This window comes from Leopardus geoffroyi, chromosome D1 (assembly GCF_018350155.1).
Source record: "Leopardus geoffroyi isolate Oge1 chromosome D1, O.geoffroyi_Oge1_pat1.0, whole genome shotgun sequence".
NCBI lineage: Eukaryota > Metazoa > Chordata > Mammalia > Carnivora > Felidae > Leopardus > Leopardus geoffroyi.
This window is the reverse complement of record NC_059329.1, coordinates 71,358,478-71,371,457: the sequence shown is the minus strand read 5'-3', so window position 1 is coordinate 71,371,457 and position 12,980 is coordinate 71,358,478. Positions and strand designations below refer to the sequence as shown.

Genomic DNA, 12,980 nt, shown 5'->3' with positions numbered 1-12,980 from the left:
GTTCAGAGAGGGATACCATTTGGTATGCGGTGCTCAGGGAAGCCATCTCTGAGAAGGTGATGTTTCAGCAGAGTTCTGCAGGAAGGGAGTCAGTCATGCAGACTTTGGGGGAATAGCATTGCAGGCAGAGCAAACAGTAAGTTCAAAGGCCCTCAGGAAGCTGGGAGTGGAGCAGGCAGTGGGTTAGTTGGCAGGTAGGGAGATCAGAGAAATGATATGGGGTCAGATCACGCAGTGTCTCTTGGGCTATCGTAGGACTCTGACTTTTATTCTGAGTGAGATGGGGAGACTGGAAGGTTTTAACCAGGGGATAGACACAATGTGACTTACATGTTAAAAAGATCACTCCAGAATTGTCTATATAAAGAAGATAGAAACAGGGAGATCAGTTGGGAGATTGCTGTTACAGTTCATGTAACAACATGGAGACTTGGATCAGGAAGGAGTCAGTGGGGGTGGGAAGAAGTGGTTAAATACAAGTAATCAATACAAAGAGAATATGTGCAATTTAAATTAATGATTTAATTGAGAAAGCTAGTAAGAGACCAGTTCAACAAATTTTCAACAATTATACGGGAGAAGGGTATTAAGTGGTCATAAAGAAATAGTGAATTAAAAACGAGAAAGACAGAAGAAATGAAAAGCAAATATTAAAGCTAGTGCTTTGACAAGTCCAATAAATAGAAATTGTTGATAATTTGAGGAAAGGGAAAATGCAGATATACTACAGCTGGAATTAAGGGAAATACTATTTTTGAGACACAGGGAGAGACAGAGCGCGAGCAGGGGAGGGGCAGAGAGTGAGAGACATACACACAGAATCATAAGCAGGCTCTAGGATCCAAGCTGTCAGCACAGAGCCCCACCCGGGCTCGAACTCACAAACCTAGCGAACACGACCAGAGCTGAAGTCGGAGGCTTAACCGACTGAGCCAACCAGGTGCCCCTCAATGTACTCATCTTTGAAATGGGGACCATATTCCGTCTTGACAAAATGTCGTTAGTAGACCTGTGCCAGTCCCCGAGATAGGCACGGATTTCCAAGAGCTTTCAGGTCCAAACGGGCATGCCGTGAGAGCGCAATCTGTTTTCCACATTCCCATCTTGTATGGGTTCCTAGAATGTGGTTCCTGGCTGGTCTTTCATGTGGGCAAGGAGCTAGAAACCCCGCCCAGCCTCAGCCTGAGGGTGTAAGACACCAATGCTTCCCAAGCCACCAAACAAACCTCCGGCCTTTCCCTCGTCCTATCTGCCATCCATCACCTTTAGGTCCTCAGCCTGCCAGAGCCGTTTGCCCAACTGCCCCTTGCTTCCGGCTGCTGTTGGCCAAGTTGTCCCTATGGCGTGCAGTCCTAGCCCTGCACCCCCCCACATCTCCCGCTGGAGAGCAGAGCTCACATGAAGGTACTGAAGAGTCCCTGCGGACACTAATGCTCACATTCAAAGCTTTCACACACACACTCATATTTCTGTCTCCAAATCATGTTCCCACTCCCCAGAGCACAGGCAGGCACAGGGGTCTGACCCACGAGACCTCCATGTGGGTTTTCTCCTAATCGCAGCCCAGCCTGCCTCCGAGTCTCTCATAGGGTCGTGTGCACACAAGCATGATGCAAGTCCGCTCTTATCATACCTGCCCTCTCGTTTAAGTCTGCTATCTAACATGCAATTATACTCAATCCCAACCCTCTCCAGGACCCATCCCACCTGGAGGGTTTTAGGACCCGCCCACCTGATCTTTCTGTACCCCTCTCTCCTAGAGGTCCTGGGTGCCTCAGCACAGAGAGTATGGAGCTTCTCATGGTGCCCGGGATCTCCGGGTCTGACCGTCCTCAGCATCTACACACCATCCCAGTGCCGCACGCGAGGCCACGGTGGCAATCAAGGTGTTGGAGCCACAGTGGGTGGGGACTACATCACTGGCTGTGGCCCGCAGAGACCCCACTTAGATTCTCGCAGACATAGCAGAAACATTAGCCTGGGTACATTGTTTGTGATCCGGGCAAGGGTATCCTCAGTCCCCAAAAGCCTTTGCGTTGCATAGAACTCACCTGGCTTCTGACATGTCTCCTTCCCTTCCAACTTTGTGCCTCTGTGTTGAGGAAAACTAGCTTCCAAGATGCGTCCATATCGGGTTTCCTCCTGCTTAACTCCTGGTGCTGCCCCCACCGTGAGGGAGTAAGTTCACGACTGGGGAATTGGGGGTCTAACACTCCCTCTCCTTGGGATAACTGGGTGGCTCACTCAGTTAACCCTCTGACTTCGACTCAGGTCATGTTGTCCAGGCTCACAAGTTCGAGCCCAGGTGGGGCTCTGTGCTGACAGTTTGGTTACCGGAGCCTTCTTCCCATTCTGTGTGTGTCTCTTACACTCTGCCCCTCCCCTGCTCATCCTCCCTCCCCCTCTCTCAAAAATGAACAAACATTAAAGAATTATAAACAAACAAACAAACCTCGCTCTCCTCACAGCAGACTGGCAGGTTCTCCCTTCTAGTGTGAACTACAAAACTATTCTTTTCTGAGTCCATCCTGATTTACCAAGTAAAGTCAAGAAGTTTGGACCTTTGTGTGTGCAGGTTGCTTAATTTATGTCCAACTATCTCTGAAACCTCTCCCAACTTAAGGCTAATGTGTAAGTCGCCAAGGAAAATACTGATTTTAAAATAGTCATTTGACTATTTTGCCCTTGATTTTGGAATCTTATTTCATAACTTGCTGTGAGGAGGATGTGTCGGGCTCCGTCCGCATCGGGACTTGAGTGCCCCAGTCTTGGCCTCATAGACACGACCTCAGCTGGGGGAACGGTAGCAATGTCTCCTCCCTGCTGTCAGTTCCTGAGTACACAGGCTCTTGGCTGGACACTGAGCCAAGCACCAGGTCCCACAAGATCATCTCCCACAAAGCCCTGAACACTGCTGCTGGCAGGCTGGGTGAACAAACCACAGAAGTGCACTCCCAAGGAAGTTTAGAAGAACAACGGCCAACAACTTCCTGATCATCTTCTGAGCCAATTCCAGCCCTCTACACACAATCAGGAGGTACCCCTAGCAAAGAATGGTGAGCAGAGCAAAGGACAGGGCACTGGATGGTGGATCCCAGGCTCAGTGAGTGCATGCCAGAGGCTACACACAGACAACCACTGCTGACCCAGTCTAGGACCTTGGCTCAGCAGTTGAGGTCCTGAGCTTTCCACCTGGAGGTGCGGGGCCAAACTGGTGAGGGTGGAATAGCAGATACTGTGTGGCAGGAGGGTTGGGCTCTGCCACTTGAGGCAGTCATAGGGGACTTCTCTCGGGTGCCACATACTTTGACAGAAATGATTTCCACTCCAAGACTCAAGGTTTATAACATAAGAACCCTATGAAATCATTTGTAAATACATGTATTCGTGGACCACATTTTGTTGATGAGAGAACCAGCCATACCTTCGTCCAGTGCAGTGGTGACGAGTGGATAAGAAATGACTAAGTAGCTGATACATGGCCACCTCACTTTGCAGGCTCAGGACTTTGCCTCTGGCTGCCGTGTGTGCCGTGAGCCTTCAAAGCCAACATTCATTTCTCACTCTGAAATTGTTTGTGGCTACAAACCAGAGGCTGGTGGTATGTGACAGGAATCAGGGTCTGTACCCAGAAGATGCTAGGGTGGCTTCCAGCAATTTCCAGCTTTACTTTATTTTATTTATTTTTTTTTTCAACGTTTATTTATTTTTGGGACAGAGAGAGACAGAGCATGAACAGGGGAGGGGCAGAGAGAGGGAGACACAGAATCGGAAACAGGCTCCAGGCTCCGAGCCATCAGCCCAGAGCCTGACGCGGGGCTCGAACTCACGGACCGCGAGATCGTGACCTGGCTGAAGTCGGACGCTTAACCGACTGCGCCACCCAGGCGCCCCGTCCAGCTTTACTTTAAAGGCCAGTCTCTCCACATGAAAAAATGCTCCACATCACTCATCATCAGGGAAATACAAATCAACACCACAATGAGATACCACCTCACACCTGTCAGAATGGCTAATATTAACAACTCAGCAAACAACAGGTGTTGGCGAGGATGTGGAGAAAGGGGAACCCTTTTGCACTGTTGGTAGGAATGCAAACTGGTGCAGCCACTCTGGAAAACAGTATGGAGGTTCCTCAAAAAGTTAAAAATGAAACTACCTTATGACCCAGCAATTGCACTACTAGGTATTTATCCAAGGGATACAGGTGTGCTGTTTCAAAGGGACACATGCACCCCCATGTTTATAGCAGCACTATCAACAATAGCCAAAGTATGGAAAGAGCCCAAATGTTCATCGATGGATGAACAGATAAAGAAGATGTGGTACATATACATACAATGGAGTATTACTCGGAAATCAAGAGTAATGAAATCTTGCCATTTGCAACAGTGTGGATGGAACTAGAGGGTATTATGCTGAGCAAAATTAGAGAAAGACAAATATATGACTTCACTCATATGAGGACTTTAAAATAGAAAACAGGAACATAAGGAAAGGGAAGCAAAAATAGTATAAAAATAACGAGGGGGTCAAAAACATAAGAGACTCTTAAATATGGAGAACAAACAGGATTATTAGAGGGGTTGTGGGATGGGGGATGGGCTAAATGGGAAAGGGGCATTAAGGAATCTACTCCTGAAATCATGGTTGCACTATATGCTAACTAACTTGGATGTAAATTAAAAAAATAAATAAAAATTTTAAAAAATAATAAAGGTTGGTCTCTCTGCACGTATATCAGTGGAACAGAGCAAAGAATTTTGGTAGGTGTTGCATAGAAACTGCAGCTTGCTTTGGGTAATATGGACATTTTAACAATATTAATTCTTCCAAGCCATAGACATGGAACATATTTCTATTTATTTGTATCTTCTTTAATTTATTTCATTAGTGTCCTATAGTTTTGAGAGTACCGATATTTAACCTTGGTTGAATTTGTTCCTAGGTGTTTTATCCTTTTGGATGCAATTGTAATCGTTGCTTTCTTGATTTCTCTTTTTTTTTTTTTTTTTAACGTTTATTTATTTTTGAGACAGAGAGAGACAGAGCATGAACAGGGGAGGGTCAGAGAGAGGGAGACACAGAATCTGAAACAGGCTCCAGGCTCTGAGCTGTCAGCACAGAGCCCGACGCGGGGCTTGAACTCACTGACTGCGAGATCATGACCTGAGCCGAAGTCGGCCGCTTAACCGACTGAGCCACCCAGGCGCCCCCTTGATTTCTCTTTTTGAACTTTACTGAATTCATTTATTAATTCTAAAAGATAATTTGTTCGAGTCCTTAGTATTTTCTTCATTTAATAATATCCAGTCACCTGCAGATGGTCACTTTTCTGTTTTTCTTTCCAATTTAGATGCTTTTTACTGCTTTTTGTTGTCTGAGTGCTCTAGATAGAACTTCCAATACTATGTTGAATACGAGTGATGATAGTGGGCATCTTGGCTTGTTCCTGCTTTTAAAGGAAACGCTTTTAGCTTCTCACCATTGAGTATTAATGTTAGCTGTGGGCTTGTCACATAGGACCTTTATTATTTTGAGAAATATTCCCTCTCTACACACTTTGTTGAGAGTTTTTATCATAAATGGATGTTGAATTTTGTCAAATGCTTTTTCTGCATATATTGAGTTGATCATATTATCTTTATCTTTCATTTTGTTAATGTGGTATATCAAAATGACTGATTGGCTGACCCATCCTTGCATATCTGCAATAAAGCCTACTTGATCATGATATGATCCTTTTAATGTATCATTGAATTTGGTTTGCTAATATTTTATTGAAGATTTTTATATCTATGTTCATCAGGGTATTGGCCTGTCATTTTATTTTTTTGTAATGCCCTTATGTGGTTTTCGTGTTTTGGTAAAACTGGCCTTATAAAATGAGTTTGGAAGTCTTCCTTCAGCTTCATTTTTTTTGGAAGAGTTTGAGATGGATTGGTATTAATTCTTTTTTGGAATTTTTGGTAGAATTTCCCAGTGTAGTTGTCTAGTCCTGGACTTATGTTTGTGGGGAGGCTTTTGATTATTGATCCCATCTCCTTTTCAGAAGTCAGTCTGTTCAGATTTTCTGTTTCTTCCTGACTCAGTCTTGGTAGGTTGTATGTTTCTAGGAATTTATCCATTTCTTCTAGGTTGTCCTATTTTGGTATAAAATTGTTCATGGTAGTCTCTTACAGTCCTTTGTATTTATCAGTGTAGTATCATCAATTTCATTTCTGATTTTATTTATTTGAGCTCTGTCTCTTTTTTCCTTGGTGGGTCTAGCTAAAAGTTTGTTGATTTTGCTTGTCTTTTCAAAAAATGAGCTCTTAGTTTTATTGATCTTTTTACTTGTTTTTTTTTAGGCCTTCTTTCATTTATTTCTACTCTGATCTCTGCTATGTCCATCCTTCTAGTAACTTTGGGCTTTGTTTGTTCTTTTTCTAGTTTCATGAGGTGTAATGACAGTTTACTTGAGTTTTTCTTGTTTCTTGATTCAGGTATTTATCACTATGACCTTCCTTCTTAGAACTGCTTTTGCTGCATCCCATACATTTTGATATGTTGTAGTGTGATATTCATTTGTATTAATGTATTTTATGATTTCTCTTTTGATTTTTGTCTTTGACCCATTGGTTGTTCAGTAGCATGTTGTTTAATCTCTACATATTGGTGAATATTTCAGTTTTCTTCCGGTAATTGATTTCTCATTTTATACCATTGTGTTCAGAAAAGATGCTGATATACATAAAGGGTTGTATCCAAAATCTTTAAAGAACTTACCAAACTCAACACCCAAAAGACAAATAATCCAGTGAAGAAATGAGCAAGAGACATGAATAGACACTTCTCCAAAGAAGACATCCAGATGGCCAACCGACACGTGAAAAATGCTCAACATCACTCATCATCAGGGAAATACAAAACAAAACCACAATGAGATACCACCTCACACCTGTCAGAATGGCTAACATTAACAATTCAGGCAACAACAGATGTTGGCGAGGATGAAGAGAAAGAGGATCTCTTTTGCATTGCTGATGGGAATGAAAACTGGTGCAGCCACTCTGGAAAACAGGATGGAGGTTCCTCAAAAAATTAAAAATAGAACTACCCTCCAACCCAGCAATTACATTACTAGGTATTTATCCAGGGGATACAGGTATGCTGTTTCGAAGGGGCACATGCACCCCCATGTTTATAGCAGCACTATCAACAATAGCCAAAGTATGGAAAGAGCCCAAATGTTCATCAATGGATGAACAGACAAAGAAGATGTGGTATATATATATACAATGGAGTATTACTCGGCAATCAAGAAGAATGAAATTTTGCCATTTGCAACTGTGTGGATTGAACTAGAGGGTATTATGCTAAGCGAAATTAGTCAGAGAAAGACAAATATCATATGACTTCACTCATATGAGGACTTTAAAATAGAAAACAGATGAACACAAGGGAAGGGAAGCAAAAATAATATAAAAGCAGGGAGGGGGACAAAACATAAGAGACTCTTAAATATGAAGAAGAACCAGCGTTACTGGAGGGGTTATGGGAGGGGGAATGGGCAGAATGGGTGGGGGGCATTTGGGGGTCCACTCCTGAAATCATTGTCGCACTGTATGCTGGCTAACTTGGATGTAAATTGGGTGGGTAAGTAAGTAAGTAAGTAAATAAATAAATAAATAGAAAGAAAGAAAGAAAGGAAAAAAAGAAAGATGCTGATATGATTTGAATCTTCTTACATTTGTTAAGACTTACACTGTTGGCCTAACATAGGACTCATCCTGGGAATATTCTTTGTGCACTTGAGAAGAACGTGTATTCCGTTGCTTCTTCTGCTTTCACAGGGAATGTTCTTGCATAGAACATTCTGTAGATGTCTGTTAGATCTGGCTGGCTTCTTGAGTTGTTTAAATCCTCTATTTCTAGTCGTTTGTCTGGTTTTCTATCCATTGTTTTCAGTTTGGAATTGAAGTTTCCAACTATTATCATGGAACTGTCTATTTCTACCATTAATTCTGTCAGTTTTTGCTTCTATATTTTGCTAATCTATTACTACGTATATAAATAATTATTATATCTTCTTCCTGCGTTGAGGTTTTTATTATCATATAATGTCTTTCTTTGTCTTATAACTTTTTAAGTTTAAAGTCTACTTTATCTGATATTAGTGTAGCCATCCCTACGCCCTCTTGCTTACTATTTGCATGGAATGTCTTTCCATCCTTTTACTTGTAACACATTTGTGTCTTTGGATCTAAAGTGAGTACTTTTAACACATTTGTGTCTTTGGATCTAAAGTGGGTACTTTTAACACATTTGTGTCTTTGGATCTAAAGTGAGTCTCCTGTAGCTAGCATATAGGTCAATCGTGTGTTTTTATCCATTCTGTTAATCTCAGCTTTTGATTGGAAAATTCAGTCCATTTACATTTAATATATTAAGTCTGATAAGAACAGACTTACATCTGTCATTTTGCTATTTTTTCCTATATGTCTTATAGCTTTTCTTTCATTTCCTGCATTACTGTCTTCTTTTAGTTTTAGTTGATTTTGTAGTATATATTTAAATACCTTTCTCATTTTCTTTCTTTTTTTTTTTTTATCTATAGTTATTTTCTCTGTGGTTATCCTGGAGATTCTATTTAACAGCCCCTGGGTGGCTCAGTTGGTTAAGCGTCAGACTTCAGCTCAGGTCATGATCTCGTGGTTCAGTCTGTGGGTTCGAGCCCCGCATCGGGCTCCATGCTAACAGTTCAGAGCCTGGAGCCTGCTTCAGATTCTCTGTCTCCCTCTCTCTCTCTGCCCCTTCCTTGCTTATGCTCACTCGCTCTCGTGCACTCTCTCTCTCTCTCTCTCTCTCTCTCAAAAATAAACATTTAAAAATTTTTGAAAAGCGTTAACTTTGTTGCTCCTATATAATTCATGCATGATATAGACTCAACAACAACCACAGCAGCAGCACCATGACAACTGTAGGAGCAGCAACATCATAAATCCATTCTTTTCAGCCTGGGGGAGATTTAGAGCTGTCCAATTAGCTGGATTATTTCCACTGAAAATTGACTGTACTGGGTTCCACATGTAAGGAGCTTGGAAAGTCATAGTAACAAATAAAAAGGTGAACAGATTGAAAAATCATCAGCTGTTGTAGGATCCTAAAGAGAGGTGAGGACAAAGGTGAGAACCCTGCCCAGGAGTAATGGCTTACCCGAGTGGAGAGTCACAAGGGGCAAGTCAGCAAGAACCAGTGCCAGGAACTAGAGATGGGGTGGATAACCTGAATTGTGACAAATGGCTGGACAATTGTGAGAGCTAAAAACTCCAGGGGGACCTGGTCCTGGTGGGGTGGAGGGGTGTTCCACAATTCTGTGAGATTTACCTCTAAGAGCTCCACTAGGTTCTTACAGTAAGTATCAAAGAAAATCCCCTTGTGATTCTGTAGAGGAGGAGAAAGGAACCCTTTTGAAATATACTTATTTCTTAATAATATCTGTCCTCAGCAGAGACTAATTAATAGACCCTAAACTGCTGGGGTATTATCAGAGCCTAACTGACCAGAGGAAGAGAAATACCCAAGTCCAGTCGGCTCAAGCTTTCTACATGGTAGAAGGGAAATCAACTTTAGCTGATTCTAACAACCAAAACCAAAACACTGAGAACAGGTGAAGTTTATAATGAGAAGCACAGGCCCACTAAAAGTCTGAGCCCTCACTGTAGGACTGTAGAATGCTTCTTCCCCTCTGTTCCTAATTGCCACCATTTGGAAGAAACCAAGATGTCCTTTGGAAGGTGAATGGATAAATAAACCGTGGTACATCCAGACAACGGAATAGTATTCAGTGGTAAAAAGAAATGAGCTATGAAGCCATGAAAAGAGATGAGAGAAACTTAAATGCATATTCCTAATTGAAAGAAGCCAATCTGAAAAGACCACATACTATATGGTTCCATTGATGGGACATTCTGGAAACAGTAAGACTATGGAGATAGCCAAAATATCAAAGGAGTTTTATTAGAGCAGTGAAAGTACCCTTTATGGTGCTATAATGATGGATATATATTATGATACCTTTGTCCAAATCCATACAACGTACAAAAGCAAGAGTGAACCCTGTTAACCTTAAAGATAAAACTGTCAGTTATTTTGGCAAGAAAAATGGGTTTATTTGGGAATAACAGAGAATTACAATTCTGGACATGCAACGTATGGCAACATAAACAGCAAGTCCAACAGAGGAGAGGAAAGTTATTTTATGGAAAAGGAAAAATTTGAGAGGGCTTGTTTTGAAGGAAAGTCTATTAGAGAAAAGCAAGAGTTCAGGTTTTTCATTGGATGAGTTGCAGGGGTAGTTGATTTCTTATAGGAGAGGCAATGTACATCTTTTTATTGGATCTGTAAGTGATGATTCTTTCCTCTTGAGGATTTTTCTGTTGGAGTCTATAATTGACAGTCCTTCCTATAATTGACCTTGAGTGGTATGGCTCCCCCTTCTGGTCTCCGAACTCTACTTTACTGAAGTTTCCCTTTATTAATTTTCACAACCCTAAAACAAACTATGGACTTTGGGCATTATGCTCTATCAATGTTGGTTCATCAGCTGTAACAGCAATATATCACTCCGGTGGGGGCTGTGGATAATGCATGGGTGGGGTCAGGGGTATGTGGGAAGTCTCTGTCCCTTCCACTCAATTTTACTGTGAAATTAAAACTACTCTAAAAAGATAAAGTGCTTAAAGAAAATTGTATTATGTAAAGAAGGAGGGAAACCGAAGCTTTCCATCATCGAGTTTACTGAAGAATACAGGAAGAGAATCAATTGCTTCTGAATCATTTCCTTAAGGCATTTTCAGAGGGTAGTAAAGCCCCTACTGTGGGAGGGATGGCAGCAGTGGCTGCCAAGGAGAGGCAGGAAGTGTACCCTGGGGAGGATGGGGTTTCCTGAGAACTTTAATCAGGTGGATTGCTATGAACATTGGAGGAGGGGGACATCAATGTTTAATTAGTAAGCTTGATATAAAATTATCTTAACGATGTTGCATGAACAATGAGCATGAAAACTGATATGACAATCATACTGAAATAAAAAGCAAGAAACCGAGTTCCAGCTGTATGTCAGGCACTATGTATATGTTCTCTCTCTTATTCTCAAGAGTTTAATAAGATGGGTATTATTGTCTTTTTTTATAGGAGAGGAAATACTAAGAGAATTTGGCTTGAATTAATTATATTTTCCAGGTGCCACTGAGACTCTGAGATGCCAGGACATGGCTTATCTCTTGCAACATCAGGTAAGAGCTCTGGTCCTCTGGACACAGCCACTGAATCAGAGCAGGATGTGGCATGTCTGCCTGCTGCAGGGTCAACATATTTGTAGTGAGAGGCTCCATGGCCAGGCAGGAATCACTTACAGTTCCTGGGTCAACATTGGGGATATTGGCAATTTAGCTGCAGGAAAATAAAGGTTAATGCTGCCGCTTAAGCTAAGTCAACTGCTAAAAAATAAAACCCAAATCAGATACATAACAACATTCATGAAATAATTCTAAATGCTTCAAAGTCCAAACAAACAAAAATCCAATAATTTCCTATAGTTTTCATTATTTGTTGTTTAACCTTGCCTGAAATTGGGATTGATTCTGTAGAGTGTTTTGTTTGAACAGTGGATGCAGTGGGTGTGGGCAGGGGGTAGTGGAAAGAATGCTGGGAATCAGGAGGTGGGATGCTAATTCCCACCCCTAACCCAAATGGTGTGACTTTGAGACAATCATTTGGACCACTGTTTACACGTTGGTCAGACTTATCTATTGGATTGGGAGAATTTGAAGTTACCTTCTAATTCTAACATTCTACAAATGTGGTGTAAACTTTATGCTGTCTTTACAGTAATTCTCTGTGACAAGGTACTCACTGCTTGGCTTCCTCCATTTGCCCTGGCAGATGCTGTTGGTTCGTGGCCTCCTTCTTCCATGTTCCAAATCAGCAATGGCTAGTTGAGTCCTTCTCACACTGCATCAGCACTCTTACCTCCTTTTCTCCTTCCCTCTTCCACCTCGAAGGACTCTTGTGATTTTACTGGGCTCATCCGGATAGTCCAGAATAATCTCTCCATCTCAATGTCCTCAGTGATAATCATGTCTTCAAAGTACCTTCTGCTATGTAAACTAACATATTCTCAGTTTCCAGGGATTAGGATGAGGATATCTACACAGATGTGTGAAGGGTGGGTGGGTCGTTATTCTGCCTACCACAATTAGAGAAGACTGGGCTGATGGGCAAGGACTAGAAGTCTTAGATGCATAGAGAAAGAAGGTGCTGTGGGCTGGAGCCAGGAAGTGGCTAAATAAGTTACAGAGTCCCTGATAAGGGTGTGCGTTTATTAGGGTATGGGACAAGGAGTGAGGAGATAAGATAACTCCTCTTTATATCACGGCTCTCTTCTATGCCTCCTCTGTTGCAAAGGAAGCCATCCTAAATATGACCTGTATGGCTGTCTGCATTCATTCGCTAGTGAGGTTGTGTCTGGAAATCACAAAAAGGGAAGCTATGGAGGAAATTGGTGCCAGTTTGGTGCAACTCCAATAGAGGTGGGAAATGGAAAACTTTGCCATTATACAACTCTAGGCCTTGATAGGTAATTATGATGCTACTAAATAAACCCTAAATTTGGGACATAGACTTAGATAACCTCTGCTAGGCTTTTTTGACAATAAACAAACAGCAAGACTATTGACTGAACACTGGATTAAAACCCACCTGAGGAAAAAAAAAACCTCTTTTTAAAAAAAACAAAAACAAAAACCTGTATTCAGTACTTAAATGCTTCACTGAGGTTGGGCAGGCAGTAGGGAGTGTTAAAATGTGTGGGGTGCACAAGAACCCCAAGACATTCCACCATCCAAGCTTGGGGAAGCTCTCTAATGTGTCCCTGCTCCCAGGAGAAAATGTGATAATTATTCACACTCTGGTATCAGGGCTTGCAGAGCTTTGAT

At 41.9% G+C, this 12,980-nt stretch overlaps 1 long non-coding RNA gene across 1 annotated transcript in view; it reads left to right on the top strand.

The window, feature by feature from the left end:
* Positions 1 to 11,281, top strand: part of LOC123602581 — a 28,871-nt gene extending 17,590 nt beyond the window's left edge. The window contains exon 3 of the long non-coding RNA XR_006714507.1: positions 11,227 to 11,281. This is a non-coding gene — a long non-coding RNA (uncharacterized LOC123602581). The remainder of the gene's footprint in view (positions 1 to 11,226) is intronic.
* Positions 11,282 to 12,980: the final 1,699 nt, after the last annotated feature.